The sequence below is a fragment of the Rousettus aegyptiacus genome, unplaced genomic scaffold (genome assembly GCF_014176215.1).
Source record: "Rousettus aegyptiacus isolate mRouAeg1 unplaced genomic scaffold, mRouAeg1.p scaffold_m13_p_11, whole genome shotgun sequence".
NCBI lineage: Eukaryota > Metazoa > Chordata > Mammalia > Chiroptera > Pteropodidae > Rousettus > Rousettus aegyptiacus.
In genome coordinates this window covers 39764276-39782105 of record NW_023416286.1, presented here as the reverse complement: position 1 = coordinate 39782105, position 17830 = coordinate 39764276, and the positions used below count along the sequence as shown (strand labels likewise).

The 17830-nt window shown below is 36.0% G+C and overlaps 1 pseudogene; it reads left to right on the top strand.

Annotated features, from left to right (window-relative positions):
* The first annotated feature begins 3722 nt into the window (after positions 1-3722).
* LOC118609817 lies at positions 3723-3841 on the top strand (annotated as a pseudogene).
* Positions 3842-17830: the final 13989 nt, after the last annotated feature.

Sequence of the window (17830 nt, the reverse complement as noted above, 5' to 3'; positions counted from 1 at the left end):
AAGATATTAATGTGAGAAGCTGCGCTTCGAGAAGGAAGAAGAAAACATTAAAATAATTGTGAGGAGTAAAGAAGAAAATTTAAATTTATATAAAGCTACATACCTAAATATAGCTTTCCACAGCCTTCTGTACTATATTTCTTCATTATACGTAATAAAATTAATTTATCTTAGGCTGTGCTGACATAACACTAATAACACTAGCTCAATAGTAAGTGTTATTGGGATATTTCCATGTACATATAACTGGTTTGATTAAATTTGTTGAATTAACTAGTTACTTTAGTGTCGTGTAGACAAAAGCTTCATGGCACAGAAATCTAGACACGATTTTTAGCTGATGTTAGTGGTGTTTGATGTCAAGTAGTAGAGGAAAAATTCAAAAACTTGCGATTATCTCCACACCCAATTATCAGCCTCTCATGGCATAATCTGTTTTTCACTAGTGTAATAAGGCACGAGGATACTATGACCAGACACCAGCAGCATCTACTTATACTATCCATAGGACTACACTTAAGCCCATGTATGCTGTTTGTAGTCCTTTGGGGGAAATGATTAGTGGAGCAAACAGACTATATACTGCTGAAAGCACAATCCATTATCACCCAAGGTTCTCTTAAAATGACAAAATTTGAAAACATCAGAACAACCTCTTTAGAAAGAAAACAGGTATTACTGCGTAATGTGGTCAACAGGTAAACACAGCACAATAAACTAATCATACTGTTTCATCTCTTCCCTTTGTAGAATCATTTGAAATAGAAGCAAGAGAAAAGCCATTTCTGGTGTTTGTAGATGACACCCCAATGCTCACAAATATCATGCTGCTAAATCTGTGCTAGGCTTCTTTAGAGGCCAGTGTGTTTGCAAACTCACTTCCTTCCCAGTTCTGACTTCACAGTAGGATGTGCAATTTTTGTATACAATACAGGATTCATTGCAACTATAATTTAGAAAATTTTCAAAATGGGGCAGAGTGTCATCTTTCTCAGATGATTTCTTTTTAAAAAGCAAATCCTATTCTTCGAGTAATTTATCCATGTTTCCTTTTCTTCTTGAGTAAATGAAAATGTTAGAAATAAAGCACATTATCTTCCCATCCACCTCAACCCTATCAATCTTGCCACTCGCTACAATTACTTTTCACACCACCCGGCATGAACCAGAGGGACAGCCATTAAGACACTACCACACATCAGAAGCCAAAGCTGCTCCAACCCACAGCTGAACTTAATAAAACCGTTAATGTCAGAGCCTGCCGGCTAGCTTCCCAGGAATGCCACTTGCTCAAAATCCTTCCATTCCAACCATGCATGTGGCATTTCATCCTTCTCCCCATGCAGAACCATGCCATCTGCTATGAGACACAGATATACCACATGCCAGGTGACATTTTCCTTTAAATCCATTTTTTAATTTACTAGGAAATACACTCAACAGGCAGATAGCAAGAAGAAATTTGTGCTCTACCTAGGACGGTTTTTCCAGTTTCTTAATATTTATTATATTCTGGCTCTGCATTTGAACGATTGGTGAGTAATTTATGGGCAGACATCCTTAGAAATAAGTCTGTAGATATGTAATAAAAAGCTCTGAGCACTGGCACTCTAATAAACCAAAGAGTAACTGCGGAGTAGAATGGAAAAAAAGGAAGAGGAAAGAGTCATTAAGTCAATAATACTGAGGCCTGATGGTGTTGTGCAAAGTCAATAACATCATAAACTTTTATACTGACTTTGGCATGGGAATTTGCTATTATCTATGGCAAGTGATGGCAAAAGAATTTAGATCTGATACACTTGATGTAGCAGAAAAAGAGATGGAGAGTTTTTGGAGATGCTCCTGCTTTTATCCATTTTGGATAATGGTTGAATTTTACATGCATAGATAGCAATGCATTTAAAGTCACTCAGACTGTGGTGGGGTCAAAGAGAAATCTTGGAGAGTCTATTTTAAAAAAAATAGAGATTAATTCTTATCTCCATTTTCAATTCTAATTGCAAATATAATATATCCTTCCCAACAGTGACATCTATAAAAGTCTTAAGTCATAGATTTGCAGTGTTTGTATATAACAGAGAAGTAAACTATAAGATTTATATGTAGGATCGCATAGCCTCCCCCACAGGAGGAAGCATGTTTACTTACGTACCAGAAGCAGTCTTAAAAGCCAGATCAGTTAAATTATGACCCATTATACTTAGTATACAGCAAAAGACTATCTTGATAGTCTAATCTACTTAGTATACAGCAAAAGACTATCTTGATACACTAATCGTGTATGCTGGTAGTGGGACGCCTAGAAAGCTGTAGATTAAAGTATATGCAATATAGTAAACAAGCCTAAATATAATCAGAATTCATTTTATCCATATTAATTACTTGGTCAATTGTTTAAACATAACGCAAATTACTTCACAGTTTACTACTCCTGAAATTGACTAATAAATAATAGATTTATATTTAATAGATTCTTAATTACTTTCCTCCATGTGCTATGTTCTTTTATAAACTATTAATTCCCTCCCTGACTTCATACATTCAAATATTTATCCACCTCACTTCTCTAAAACTCACCCTAAAGCTATCGATGACCTCCCCCTGACTAAACTTCATAACATCCACTTTGGCAAACAGATTGATTTCTTGAAAACATCAATCTGGTCATATCAATTCTTACTGACTCCTGCTTTCTTTTGTCCTTTCTCTCCCGGCCTTGAGAAAATGCTTAAATGCTCATGTCTTATGATTCTTGCTTCTGGTTCACACACACTTCCAGCTCAGCTCACATGAGTCTGTCCTTCTTAGCACTTTAGTCACACTAATTTTCCTTAATTTCCTTTCATTTATCCCTCCAGCCTGTGCACGTGTTACTCCTTTACCAAATGCTCTTTCGTTTCTCCTCTTTACAAGATGCTTTCCTGATACCTCTTCTCAGTTACAGTATTTATTACAATTTCAAATTTATATGAATTCTTTGATTATTTCAGAAGCTTGCTTTTCTGAACTAGTTTGTATACTTCCTGAAGACAGGAGAAAAATGTTTCTCTGAGCTATGAATCTCTAGTATGTAGAACTCCACTTGGCATTGACTGAGCATGGAATAAAAATCCATTCCCTTAATGAATGAGGAAGTATTATTTCTACTATGCTTCCTCGGGATTCTTATTTCACTACTGCTCACTAAGTACAAGGAAGTATAAGGAATGAACGTGAGCTCAGGATGCAAAATGTTAGCTATTAATTCATTCATAAAATATACATCATGTCTTTTCCAAAAAGAGATTAACAAAACAGTTATGGTCACTATATTCAAGGAATTTATATTCTAATGTGATGATAGGCAAAAGTAAAGAAAACACAAAAGAAATAAAATTATAGCTTGTAATAAGTTCTAAAAAGGAAATACATAAGGGAACCATATAAAGATGACCAGGAGTATCCTTGGGGTGATCACAAAAAGCGTCTCTGAGAAGAGAAAGGTGAAACACCCAGAAAGAAAATAAATGAGCTATACAGAGAATGAAGGGGAAGAACATCCCAGGCAAAGAGACCAGCACACATGAAGTCCCTAATGTGAGAATTGACCTGGCATGTTTCAAAAAATAGAAAACAGTTTAGTGAACTTAGCATAGAATGGCAAGGGATGACATAGAAGGTGATTAGGGCTTTGCAGACCAACATAAGAGTTTAGATTTTATTTAAAATGTAGTCATGGGGTCTATGGCTATGTTACCCTCAAAAAGCCCGATCCCATCTGATCTCGAAAGCTAAGCAGGGTCAGGCCTGGTTAGTACTTGGATGGGAGACCACCTAGGAAGACCAGGTGCTGTAGGCATAAAAAATAAAAAATAAAAAAATAAGGAATTGTAAGCTGACAAGGTCCTTGCAATCTGTGAAGTCAACTAAGGGTTGCCTCACCTAAAAAATAAAATAAAATAAAAATTAAATGCAGTCATGGCCATTGCCTGATTTACGTTTGAGCAAGGTTTTTACTGCTTTGGCATGAAGAATGGATTCAAGTGGGCAATTGCAGAAGGAAACAGGCCAACCAGGAGGATTTGGGACCTATAGAAATAACATGGTGTGGAAAACAAGGTGGTAATGGAAATGGAGTAATGTAAACAGATTTGAAATATATTTTGAAGGTAGAAATAAAAGAACTTCCTAATAGCTATGGGTTTTGAGGGGCAGGGCAAAACAATGAATGATAACTCTGGGTTTCCAGCCTCAACACAGGTAGATGATAGTGGCATTTATTGAAATGAAAAGCATGGGGCTGGGGATGGGTGAAAGTGGACAAGAGGAATGAGCAAGATAGATGAAACTGGAAATTTGGGGATCAGCCTTTTTTTGGCCAAGACATTTTTCCTTTCTATTTAGAGACATCTTCATAAAGCCATCACTATGAATTTTTATTATCCAGTTAACATTACAAATCTTTATTTATCCAATACTGGTCACTGGAAAATGAGATTTCACCTTTCTCAATAATGTCAATTATATAACCAATAGAGTCTAAACCTGATGTGAATACTAGATTCAGCAAAATTCTTTCAACATATAAGGTCAGTCTCACAGGCGACAACATCACTTTAACAGGCCCACTGGAGTGAACCATGGAAAGCTAGGAGGGTAGAGGACTGGAGGTGTCTTCTACTAATTAAAAGAAAAAGTTCATTTAGTAATGGAGCAGAGAAATGAGCTCCAGCTGACCAAAACTTGTAGCATCAGAAAAGAATCTAAAATGTCTGTAAGATAAACAGAGACTGTGATAGCATCTAGTCAATATAATTCAATTAAAGAAAATGGACTCCAACAGGGTAGCAGCACATAAAGATCACTGGTGTAAATTTTTAAAAGATAAAAATCAATGACAAATCTAGAAGTCTAGAAATGCAGTGCCCCTTGTAAGAAATGTCAGAAAAAGCGCCCTTTAAAAAGTGCAAAATAAAGACATCACATCTCCACAGGTGTAGTTCGCAACACAATGCAGGAGAGGAGACCCTGGCAAGACTTGTACCTTCTGCTTTACCAGAGGTCTCCTCACTCTCTCCAGTCAAAATAAAGGCCCATGGGTAATTACAGGCCATGACATAATAAATTTTAGACATGAGTTACTCCTTTAAGACCAATTGTTCTTGATTTTTATGGCACAGAACCCTTTTTAAGGGTGATAAAATTAGAGATTCTCTTCTAAAGAAAAAAAGTATTTAGAATTACACACATTCATTTACATACAATTTCTGGTGTTCACAGCAGCACTCCTTCCCTTCCCCCAAACCAATCTCTCAGGAATCTAGGATAGCAGGTCAAGAGCTCCTTTTGTTTTAGCTTAAATGGAAAGGATCCATTAATAAAAATCTGGTCTGGGGATCAGTCTGGTAATCAATCTATAGATGCCCTTTGTTGAGACGGCAGCTGAGGCACACCCACCTTACCTCGTCCTCTATGGCTATAAATGGCAAATTGTTTTCTCAGGTCCCTTTCAGTCTCTGTGCCTCCCAATATTTCAAGAGCTTTTGATGTTGCCGTAGATGAAGTTAGGTCTAAAAAGCCATAGTGCTGTGCTTCCAAGTACAATAACTAACATTTATCACACACTCCTTATGATGAGACAAACTCACACCAACCTATAAAGTAAATATTACTATTAGCTCCATCTTACATTTGAAGAAACATTAATAAAGGAACTCTCCTAGTGTTAACCATTCATTTTATTTTCCCCCTCAGAACATGGAAGACTGCAATTTACAGTGTCTTTGAATGGAATGAGAATGAAAATAATGTTCTTCCCTTGCCCCAAAATGCTTTGTGTGATGTTTTATGGTTTGCTACACACTCACCAGCTAGATGAATGTGTATATTCAGCAGAGTACCTAAGGGAGGCCAGAAGTCACTAACTGGAAGAGGCATGGGTCTTGTAATTGCCATCTGGAGTAGAGCCACCCAGAAAAGCCATCCAATCAAGAATATCTGAACTGAATTTTATGAGAGCTAGAAATAAATACTTTTATTGTGTTTAGCCACTGAAATTGTAAGGTAGCTTTCTCCAGCAGTGTGTATTAACACCCCTGATTAAGACAATTATACACAATCATTTGATAGAATGAGATTGAAACCCAAGTTTTCTTTCTTCGAAACACTCAAGTTTAACGGCAACACTATGCAACTCCCTGTTTAAGTGCTCAGCACTTATCCTTTTGCTAAAGATACAATAATTGATTAGTTGTTGAGAACCACAGATTTTTAAGGAGAGCTAAGAGGGTCTGTCCCAGGGAATTTGTGAGTAAAATAAAATAGTGGAATATATGGGCAGTATGTCTTAGATGCAAAAAAATAGAGAATGCTTTGAGAGTGTTTGCCTAGCCCCTGTCTTAATTAAACAATGTTCTGGCTTTAATATCCTTTTCATAGTCACCCAGAAAACTGTGAACAAAACAACACGAAAGCTTAAAAAGAAATTACAATCATTTCCACAGAATGGGTGTCTGAACCTTTAGGATAAAAAGCTTTCTGTGGGAATTAAGATAATTACTGAAGGAAGATTGACAGAAATTGTTACACCAGCAAGAGTGAAATCTGATGCCGTGTTAATGAGCACTGGGACATGGGAAGATAGGGAAGAAAATCTTGATGGTATGTAAGAGAAATAAATAGCTATCACTTTAGATGGAATGCTGTTAGGTTCTGGACTCTTCCAGGAGTTAAATTTAAAAAAAAATGTTTTGTTTTGTTTTGTTTTTTAATAGAAATTATTTGAATAAAAGGAAAGAAGGGAAAAAAATAGAGGATCTGGGATTGAACTCTACTCTGTATCCCAGGAAACGGAAAATGAACAGATGGTCATAAAAAATGCAGAGTTTTACAAATGTGGAAAAAAAAACCCCAAAGAATTTTATGACTGTAAAAGTGGATCGAGATGACTCTTCGCATTGAGAGCTGTTAAAACAGAATGATGCAAGAGTGGTTGGCAGTTGAAAGAATAGTAGGTAACCTCTTTATTAATACATTACATCTAGTTCCAAATGACTAAATGCTTTCTGGTTTTCTCATTAGATCAGTGGAACATATTACAGTGATTTCTTTGTACATCGGTGAAAAAAGAATGAGGCAACGATATTATATACTCCTTTTTGCAGAGGAGGTGAAGCAATTTCTACCAACAATGGGCTCTGTTCTTACCTTAGAAACTGGTTAACACATGGGAAGAAGAGACCAAAAGACCTCCAGTACTGTCTTCTGCCATCACTCTCTGCTCCATGTTGGCTTTGAGAGGGAAGCAGTGCTATCATGTATTAGTTGTTATCTCTTTCTTTGGAGATGGATCTCTTGTGAAACTATAATGGTCAAAAAAGCATAGATAATTCCCTAAAAAGATGTCACTTCTATCCGTTTTGATCTTTAGGTTCGATGCCATCCTAATCAAAATAAAACAGTTTTTGTTGTTGCTACTGTTCACCTTGACACACTAATTTTAAAATTTACATGGAAATTCATGTAAATGCATTCAGACTTCCCTCCAGATATAAAAATAACATATACAAACCAATAAGGAAAAAATGCAATAGTAAAATGAGCAAAGGACTAAAACTGGCATTTGCAAGAGCACATTCAAGTTACCATTGCATATTTGAAAAACTGCTCAACTCCATCAATAATCACAGGAATGTTAATTAAAAACAAAATGAGATAATACTACAGAAACTCTAATACCAAGTATTGCTGAGTATAAGGAGAACTAAATCTCTCATATACCACTGGTGAAAGTGGAATTTATATAATTACTTCACTTGGGAAAATACTTAACATTATCTATCACAGTGGACATGTGCACATGCCGTTCTTACATACATATATCTAATTGCTGGAACCCAAAGTCTCACCATAAAGCCTAGCTACAAGGGTACTAGTAAAGGAAATATTTGCCTTTCCAGCATCTATAATCAAGAAAAAAACAAATAAAAATAAGTAGGATGGATGATGTTCAAGCCGGTCCATTATATCTACCAATTGCCAAGGCCTATGGCATGAGGAAAAGGAAAAAGGACTGAGAGAACACAGCGTGACTAGTGTGAAGGAAATTAGGGGGAACAGTACAAGAGAAGCTCTTGGTAAAATAATAGGATCCGCACTACAAAGGGTTATTAAGACTACATTAGGAATTCTATTCTTTTTCCAAAGAGCAAAGGAAGTCAGTCGAATTATTTGGACTTTGTCTATCATAGAGCAATTATAATACATTCGAAAGACATCACTCTGGGTTTAAATATGAAAAATAGATTGTGGCAAAAGCAGTTACTCCAATGTTGAACTAGCTCAGTGGTTGCACTCAGGAGTCATTATTGGAGAAGTTAACCAAATGCTACTCCTTCAACCCTCTAATGATGCCCTAAGCATCTGCTTCTAATTCCCAGTATTAAACCCACTCTGCCTAAAAAGTCCCTTGTACTGTTTCCCCTAGTTTCCTTCACACTAATCATGCTGTCTTCTCTCACCTGCTTGTATTGCAAGGAAATGAGATCTAGATGTCATTAGAAAGTAGGATATTGATGACTCAAGAGATATAGCATCAAAAGAGTTACTATAATTGTTTCCTATGGTACTATCACCTGGAAGGAAGTGCCTATTAAAGGAAGCTTTAGTATATCAAGGAATTGTTGCAATAGACTGCTGTGTGAGAATTCAGTAAAAAAGGAATGTGCTTTTAATTTGCATTTAACTTGTAATGCATTTAATTTGCATTATAAGTTAAAATCCTGAAATTCTTAGTTTAAGCCATAGTTAAAGCACCACTGAACCATAAAAGACTTTCTTCTCTTTAATACCTAAAGGCTAACATAGTAAAACATAAGATTTAAAATCTGACCACTGGATTGCTGAATTACAGAGTAAGTTGGGTTCAGTTTCACAGGCTCTATTATCTAAACAAAGCAGTAATTGCCAAACATTACAATCCTGAGACTTGGCTGGGGATATTTGGTCAAATTCAGAAGGCTGGATCACTTGAAACCTATGAAATTGTAATACCCCAAGAGCATTTCTTGCCAACAGAACTAACTCTTATTCTTTCTCCTGACTGGTTGGAAGACCTTTAAATAAACTCATGCGAGTCAAGAGCATGTTAATTGTCCTAAAGCCCCACCCCTATCAACTCTATATGTAAGTCAAGTTGCATCTGTAGTTGGAAAATGCCTGATAGTTCTTTATAAAATCATAATGAGGAGATACAGTTAGTTGACATCCAATAGAAATTCTTTTAGGCATTTAAAAAAAATTTTAAGTCACTCATTCATCTAAGACATATTGCTAAGTGCTTGGCATGTGCCAGGCAGCATTCTAAATACTTAGTATAGAGTAGTGAAAGCAATTACCACAATCTATGCTCTCATAAAGGTCTTGGGGTAGAAATTAACTTTGCCCTATTAGGAAGGCCAATTTGTCTGAAGCGTAACAGACCTGACTGAAAGTAATAGGAGATGGAACCAGAGAAGTAGGTAAGATTCCAGGCCAAGCAGGACTTTGTGGGCCAGAGTAGAGACTGGATTTTGTACAGTCATAACGTGGTGACATTGGTCATTGATCATCTGAGAGGTGTGTACTAGAATTTCACAATTAAAATAAAAAAGATGTGCTATCTGGGACTCTATAAAAGTAAAAGAAAACAATTCAAGCCCGCTTAACCATTAAGGGGTATTTTGCATTTGTTCACAAGATAGAATACTCCAGAAGTTGTCCAATCATGTAGAGCTCAACTGAGGCTTTAAAGGATATAACTAAAAATCAGTTTTTCTGAATATGTTTCTGTACTGATTGTCCATGGCCATGTCCTCAGACAAAATTTTTCTCATGGTAACACAAAACTTGCCAGAGCACCCAGAGCTCTGCCATTCCCTGGGCAAGTCAACTAGAAAAACAATGTATCTTTTATAACACCATGGGAAAAGGAAGCTTTTCTAACCTGGAAAATTTATAAATATCTCACTGCGTATTACTGACTCTGGTAATTTTAAATGCTTATTCCAATACACAGACGGATGAGCTATGATTGCATAAACCAGAACAAACAACTTGGCTAGGGATGAAGAACTGATTAGATCTCAAAAGTAGAGTCTTCTTATTGAAAAAAGGGTGTCCTCAAAAAAGAATGTTGAGAAGGATAACAGCAAATGTGTACCAGAACAATTTTTGGAGTAGCCAATTTTATTTGCTTGGACTCCCATAACAAAGTACCACAGACTGGGGTGCTTAAACAACAGACATTTATCTTCTCATAGTTTGAGAAACTAGAAGTCTAAGATCAAGGTTGTTGAAAAGGATGGATTCTTCTGAGGCTTCTCTCTTTGACTTATAGATGGCCATCTTCTCCCTATGTCTTCACATGGCCTTCCCTGTGTACATTCTGTGTCTATATTTCCTCTTCCTCTAAGGACACCAGTCATATTGGATTAAGGGCCAATTTAATTATTTATTTAACCACCCTTTTTCTAAATATAGTTGCATTCTGAGGCACTGGGAATTATGACTTCAACATATGAATTTAGGAAGGGACATATTTCACCAAATAACACCAATAGAAAATATTTTTCTTTTGTGCTTAGTTTATTTACACCTGTAAACAGAATAAAAAGTATTTCATGTTTGTAAGAGCTAACATTTACTGAGTGTTACTGTGTGCCAGACATTATGCTAAGTGCTTCACGTGTATTGTTTCATTTAATCCTCACAATAAATCTTGTGTTTTTCCAACTAAGAAGAAAAAGGAGAAGAAGAAAGAGGAGAAGAAGAGCAAGAAGGAAAGAAAGGGGGGGAGGGGAGAAAAGAAAGAAGGAGGAGGAGAAGGAGAAGAACCTTTTATAGTCCCTAGACCCTAAATTAAGAAAAGAAATTTGGGTTAATAGAGGATAAAGCTTAAGCTATGGATTTTAACAGCAGCAACAGAACTTTTCTCTGTGGAATCCAAATTTTAGGGTTTTCTTATATCTGTTGAGTGAAAATTGTTATATGGACTCTAGCAGTGAGTTAATTACATGAAGAAGTGGGAAACTGAACCAGGTCGCACAGGTCTGGAAAGATGATCTTCGTGTGACTATGAGTTCTTCATATGTAAAATGTTGCACCCAAAAAACACATTTAAGTAACACCCTATAGAGCACTGGTTTTCAGCGCTGGTTACATACCCCAAGATGTCTAAGCTTCACTCCAAAATCTCTAGGAGTGAGGCCTGACCATTAGCACGTTTTGTAAGCTCTGCAGGTAATTCTAATATGCAGCCATAGTTGAGAAATATTTCATAGAGAAAATATGTTAAAGTACCTGAAGAATATCTTTGCCAAAGAATGAATAGCTTCTGATTTCCATTCCTGACCTAGACACTAATACACTGATTCAGTTTTTCTCTGAGATTGTTTCTGTCACCTTACCTATGGGCACTACTGCGACATTGGCTTGTTCATGTTGAAATAATAACTAATGAGTCCCTTCCCCCAGCAATTAGTTCCTAGGGTTTCTAAAATATTTATAAAGTATATATCATTCCTTGTTGTTACACATAATATTTGCCTTAAAGGCAAATATTCCAAACAGATAAATTTAAGAATAAGCTCAAAACTCTTGGGAAATATTTTCATTATTTATTAGAATTGCAAAGTTTTATTTTTCTCCAAATAGCTTAGGGCTAGTTACCTATTCTCTCTCTTGGTGAGAGGATGGACAAACCATCCTGGAAAACTGGGCTGACTTCAAGTGACCTGTTGTAATTAGGATCTACTTGCCTTTCTTGTTTCTTTTTTTCCCCTGGATTATTACCTAAACATCATCGCTGAACTATTATTTTAATTGACTTGAAGGAGCAGAACTTTAAACAATGACTTAACTTTCATGACTCTGAAATCCTCAGGCATTAGAAATGCGGTTCTGCAAATCTAGGATACAGGTTTGAAACAGACTTCTTGATGGAATGCTACAATATATCTGTATGGAATGTTCAACATTTATACAGATATTACCCAGAAGGAAGTGCTGCTTCATCCACCTCTCCTAAGAATCTGGCACTGAGATAACAAATATCATTTATCTAGCTAGTAATCGTGGAGCCCAATAAGGATTATCATTATTCTAGTCTACTATAAGAGAGAAGCTAAAAACATTTGAAAGATCTTTCTTTGCCCTGATTTAAACAGAAGATCAGCTTATTTAGCTGAACCTTCTTTTATCAATCAGAATGTAACTACAATAAATTAACGTATTTCAACTCATTTTCCATAGCATGTTTTGGGGAGCAGATCACATGTGTCTTGCTCACTACTATTGCCCTAAGTACCCAGCAACTTATGAGCTATAAGCTTTCACAAAGACTTCAGTTGAATATTTACTTAAACATGGGATCAGTTTTTTAATGTATGCTTTGAGAAAATTAATGTCCTTTTAATAACAGATTCAGAAATTGACCCCCAAAAGTACACTTATGTCAATCTTGAAATATAAGGAGTTCATCAAGAGAAGGATGCAGTTATACAAAGGCATGAATTCAAGAAAGTAATGACACAATTAGAAATATGGAAGAGTTCATGGTTTGAGTACAGTGAGGGAAGAGCCTACAATGAAACTGATAATAAAAGCAAGGACTTAAGCATTTAGACTAGACTAGAAAGTTTGAACTCTATTCTATAGATTAGAGACCATTAAAGTATTTTAAACTTAGCGCTGCCACAACTACACTTGCATTTTAGGAAGATCACTCTTGGGGCTCTAGGATTGGAAGGATGATTGAAACTGGACATAGGGAGACTATTAGGAGATAAAAGATAAGCCTAACTAAAGATAGCATGAGCAGGACATTAGACATATTCAAGGCATATTAAAGTGTAAGTACAAAAAGCTTTCATTTTTTTGTAATTAATTGAGGGACAAGGGGAAGTCTTAGATTATTACTAGATGTGTGGTTTATGAGACTGGGGGCTACATTTACCATTATTTTAAAAAGAAAAATAGATGAGAAGCATCAGATATGGGGAGGGGGGAACATAGTAAATTGAACCTCAAATATGTCCCCCTGTGGTGTCTAGGTGGCACATTCCAGTAAGCAAATGGAAATAACTACTACTATTGAAAACTTAACAGCCACAAAGCAATCACCCTATTGTAAACCTTACCTAATTTATATCTTATAATTAATAATCATAATAATTATTCCCTTGGGGCCAATGCTCTTGAGTTTTAAAATATTTTAGTTAAGATTAGTGCAAAAATAATGTCGAATGTCAAAGTCACAATAAGAACTCAGATCTATCTGAATCAAAGCCCCGTGTTTCTACTCCTTCCCGGTGCCTCACTGAAATTTAGGAGACAGAACAAGACTGAAAATATTGATTTGGGAGTAATTCAGCTATCAGCCGTAGTTGAAGCAGTAAGAATAAAAAGAGTTCATGCAGGAGAGCCTGTATAGTGACACTAGTGATTATTAGCCCCTTGTAAGAACAAAATGTTTGTGACATTGCCCTCCTCACTTTTTCATGGTCTCTCGCATGTTGGTATTGTTTCTTCTCTCTTAATCTTTTCTCACTGCTGCTAGATTATTTTTTCTAAAGCACGGCCCAAATTATTCCACATATTGGCTTAAGCATCCATTCATTCAACAGATTTTTGAATGTGTGTTGTAGGCCTTCTAAATAAAAAGTCAAAATCTCTGCCCTCAAAAGAGGTCACAGTCTATTAGTATTAGGAAAAGCATTTAAGTAAGGGGTAATTAAAAAAAAAAAAAAGTACAATTGTCAAAACAGAGTTAACCCCTGTTCTGCAGCAGGCACAGAGAAGTATCTACACTACACTGTCATTGTAAGGGTAGACATGTAAAATAAAGATGTTTCAGGAGCTCCATTTAGAAAGGTAAAAAGAATACATAAAAACAGTATCAAGAGACTTTTTGGCAGAGGGGTCTTTATTGCAAAGCGAGAAAGCACAATGCTTTTAAGAAACTTAAGAAGCTGACAGATTAGGTAGGTATAAACAAAATGAGCTGTAGAAGAAATCAGGTTACACATCATGAATGGCCTGTGTGCTTAGCTTAGTTGTTTGGATTTTATCCTGAAAGAAATGAGAAATGGAGAAAGGTATAGAACAGGGTGATTTGAACAGATTTACAAGTCGGGAAAACACTTTCACTCTGATGGATGGGTGAGTGTTAGATGAGCCTGAGAACAGGAACATCAGTTCAGAGGCTATGGGAACAGTCCAGGTAGAAACTGATTAACTATTGCTCTAAATGAATCATTTTCCTAGCATTCAATGTACCCCACATTCTGGCTCTAAGCTACCTTCTCAACCCTCTTTCCAATAGACTATTCTTTCATCAAAAATTATCTTGCTGTGTTAGAAGTATTACTCTCATATTTTGTGTTCCTAACTCAAGATTCTGAGTCAGACTATCTTTTATGGCCTAGCACACGGTAAAGCAGGTAGTGAATGTTCAATACGAATTGAGAGTATTAAAGAAAAGCAGATACTTTTAAAAATTGGTTTTGGATATTTTATAGTCAAAGTAACATTTGAATTCTTGCCCAAATCTTTCCAGAATCCTGTTTCTAAAAGTTAAAATTGTTTGAGAATTTAATGTCTATGTTTAATCTTTTAAAATTTATCTCAAAGAGCTAGTGGTACCATAGCCGCTATTGGATAAATTTCAATTCTTACTAATTGATAGAATTGTCAAAAATGACTGTAGTTCACATTCTAGCACATCAGATTTCTACTGATTAATGTCGGACTACTGTCTCAGCTCTTACTACTACAGGATTATTATTTTCTAATTTCTTGTTAGATACCAATATGACTTAAGAAACTCCAGCAATTAGTCCAGCCATTTGGCCTTTAAAAGTGCTCTGTGAGATCCTAGGAGGTTTAAAGGAACTTAAAACCATGGATGTAAATTCAAAGTGTCAAGAAAATGGTTTAGAAATGTTTTATGACAAATGGTAGTAGAAAGAGACAGAGAGAGAGACAGAGACAGAGACACACACAGAGAGAGAGAGAGAGAGAGAGAGAGAGAGAGAGAGAGAGAGAGAGAGAGAGAGGAAGGAAGGAAGGAAGGAAGGAAAGAAGGAAGGAAGGAAGGAAGGAAGGAAGGAAGGAAGGAAGACAAAGGGAGAAAGAAACCTTCCAAGACCAAACTTTATTTTCAGCTGGTTATAGAAGTTATAGTGTAGCTAATAAAAGGAAGGTGTCATATACCTACTACAATATTGCACAAATCATGAATTATACAACAGGCAAAAATGAGAAACGGCAATGGAATCAAACCTATATGGAAATAAATAAAACATACAAGCAAAATAGCAATCATGTCAGTTCTGTTAATAAAATGTGCATGCACAGGGGGCCCCTCAGAAAATGAATGCAATATGTTAATAGTAATTATTATTTTAGAACTTCAATGTAACCATGAAATAGTTGGTAATTAACAAGTAATTAGTGCTGCAAATTCTTTGGAAGATAAAGCAGTGGTTTGAAAAATACTCATATACATTGAATAGGGTCTCAGAATGAAAGTGATTATCAGTCGTAATAGACATTTTTTTGGATTGGATATTTTGGAACTTTTTAGAATTTTCCTTTTCTCAGAATTCTTAATTGAAGGAATTCTTGTGTTTTGTTTTGGTTTTGTACATTTGTGCAGATGTTTATATTAATGGGGTAGAGAATGATGGCATGTGATTTTGTGGTTTATATTAATATATATTTGTTCAGAGTCCCTAAAACCCTGCAATTTCCTAAGTGATAAGAACTATAAAGGTGTCTTGTCATTCATAAAAGCCTCTTTCAACCACTCCTGAGTTTATGTTAATGAGGTGACTTTTTGAAACCCCTAAGTATGGGTGTTGGATCCCAAAGGAACCAACCATATGACTAAAGGGTTGGAACTTTTAGCCCCACTTCCCAGACCTCCTGGGAGGAGAGAGGGGCTTGAAATTGAGTTCAATCATCAATGACCAATGATTTAGTCAATCATGCCTATATAACGAAACCTCAAAGAAAACCGAAAAGGATGGGGTTCAGAGAGCTTCTGCATTGGTGAATACATGGACAGGCTGGGAGGGTGGTGCACCATAGACTGGGGAAGCATCACACCCTTTCCCCATACCTTGCCCTATTCATCTTTTACATCTAGCTGTTCCTGAGTTATATCGTGTTATAATAAACTTGTAACCTAGTAAGTAAACTGTTTCTCTGAGTTCCATGAGAAGCTCTCATAAATTAATTCAACCCAAGAAGGAGGTCAAGGAAGCCTTCAATATATAGCCCACCTATGGTCATAAACATTGGTGACCACCTGGACTTGGGTTTGGTATCTGAAGCAGGGGAGTCTTGTAGGACTGAGCACTTAACCTATGGGATCTGATGCTATCTCCAGGTAGCTAGTGTCAGAATGGAGTTAAACTATAGGACACCCAGCTGTTGTCACAGAATTTCTCGGTGTGGGGGAGCACACACACATTTGGTGACCAGAAGTGTCAGAAGCATTGAGTGTGAGTAACAAAGGAGACACAGGAGGGCATGAATTAGAAATGTTAAAATCTCTTTTTCCCCTCCTAGGGAAATTAGACTAAATTTATTTGATCTTATCTTCCATCTTTATTGAGTGTCAGTTTATGAGAAAGATTGTTTTATGTAATGAATAACTTTGACTTATATTAATATCTGAACTCATGTTCAGGGTTCTTAACAAGCAATGCAAAGAATTTGCTTTATATGAAACCACATGCCATGCTACTTGATAGACCATATGCTTTTCATTTCTCCCCATGTCCCACCATTCTTCCATGGCCCAACCATTCTGCCCAATCAAAAAAAAATCACCTTTAGGGTTGTATATTAAAAATAATTCAGTGAAAACATTTAAAAAGTGGAGGCATTTAACTGGAATCTGGAGAAGACAGGAGTTATGAACCCTCCTGTGCTATATTCAGGAGTCTATCCCTGATGGGCCGTATAGTGCAGCCAAATTTTATCTCTATGATTTCCCTAGTGGTCAGAGTATCTCAATGGCTTCTGAAAGAATCAATGCGCCACTTATGTAACTCACTTTTCACCTTTATTAATCTGTCCCACAAGCAAGGGCAGAGTTGGGCTGAAGGAACTTATTACATTTATTGGTCAGAATTAAATTATTCACTCAGACTTTTAAAAAGGTCACAGTACTGTGTGATCCATGGTGATCAGAGTAGACATCTCTAAGCTGAGAGAAGTCAGATTTCAGTTTTTAAAAAGTATTAATTGATTATCTGAAAAAAAGAGATCAGAAAAGGTACTTTGTCCCAAGGGATTCTTAGAAATATGGAGTTTATTTTCTCAGATCACTTAGACTTAAGATCCTCTTATCTAAGATCCAACAGTGGGCATGAAGTAATTTTCGAAGTTCCATCAGTTTAGTTATATGTAAACCCGAAAGCATTGTCAGTGCTGTCCCATTGTTTAATAAATAGAATATTTATACGCATATACACATATCACATTTTCTTCTCATGGTACTTTGTAAACAATATAAGAAAATTGCTTGCAAATTTCTTAAAAAGATCTACTTAAAATGTCTAACTCAATGATTAATTAAAAAATAGCTATCTACATCTTTAATATAGACATAAATTCCAAACAATCTACTTAATAAATCTAGAAATCTATCTGAAATTTTCACCAGACCTGCTAAAACTAAGATCATCCCTCAAACAATAATTATTGCCTTTATACCATCCTGGGCTCTAACAAAAAAATTAATAGGCATGGTTAGGGTTAGGGTTTATTAAGCAAAGCTTGATATTTAATAAGAAAATAT